Source organism: Wasmannia auropunctata, unplaced genomic scaffold (assembly GCF_000956235.1).
Source record: "Wasmannia auropunctata unplaced genomic scaffold, wasmannia.A_1.0 LD336064.1, whole genome shotgun sequence".
Lineage (NCBI taxonomy): Eukaryota > Metazoa > Arthropoda > Insecta > Hymenoptera > Formicidae > Wasmannia > Wasmannia auropunctata.
This window is the reverse complement of record NW_012026826.1, coordinates 1,641,953-1,642,707: the sequence shown is the minus strand read 5'-3', so window position 1 is coordinate 1,642,707 and position 755 is coordinate 1,641,953. Positions and strand designations below refer to the sequence as shown.

The 755-nt window shown below is 41.2% G+C and overlaps 1 pseudogene; it reads right to left on the bottom strand.

The window, feature by feature from the left end:
* Positions 1 to 321: 321 nt before the first annotated feature.
* The window catches only part of LOC105450314, a 1,996-nt pseudogene continuing 1,562 nt past the window's right edge, over positions 322 to 755 (bottom strand).

Here is a 755-nt window from a genome sequence, read left to right as displayed (position 1 = left end):
GACATTCACCGCCCCGGGCGTAACAATATTGCATTTTTTATGTATGCCAACTTTTTTATACTGTTCCATATGTAAGGTAATTGTTTATACCGTTCAATATATTTTACAATAATCAGTGTGTATGTATGTTTTTTTCATATTTTTATACATGTTAATTTTTATAATAATCTATTTATGTTTTTATATTCCTACTTATGTTTTTTATATTTCTACTTATGTTTATAAAAGAATATGTTGGAAGCGAGGATATCATATACAGTTTTATATTTTTTCATGTACACGTATATTTTTTTCGTATATGTTTTTTACAATAAAAATGATTCAAACCAAAGAATCTTTGTGTATCCACGAATTGTGCGATCCATCGAATCCCAACCACTTCACGTACACCTCGTCCTCTTTCCTGCGCAGCACCTTTTCCACGAGATACACGTCCGGATACATCGCGCGATGCAACTCGTGCTCGTAGAACCCCCCGGCGACGGATTTTCCGCGAGCAGATAGGTCACGGGATTGGTACGCTGTACTTTCGCGATCTTGAACACCTCGGTGGTCCAATTCGGCGTATAACCCTTCTCGAAAATCGTCTTGTACTTGCTCACGCGTACTGAATCGCCCACTTTGAATCTCGCTGGACCTGCGATCTTTATCGCGCTGTACACCGTTTTCAAGAGTCTCTCGGCGATCGCGGGAGTCACGGCGGCGGGACGCATGCTGATGGTGCGATGCTTGCGCGCGTTGTAATCCGATACGAG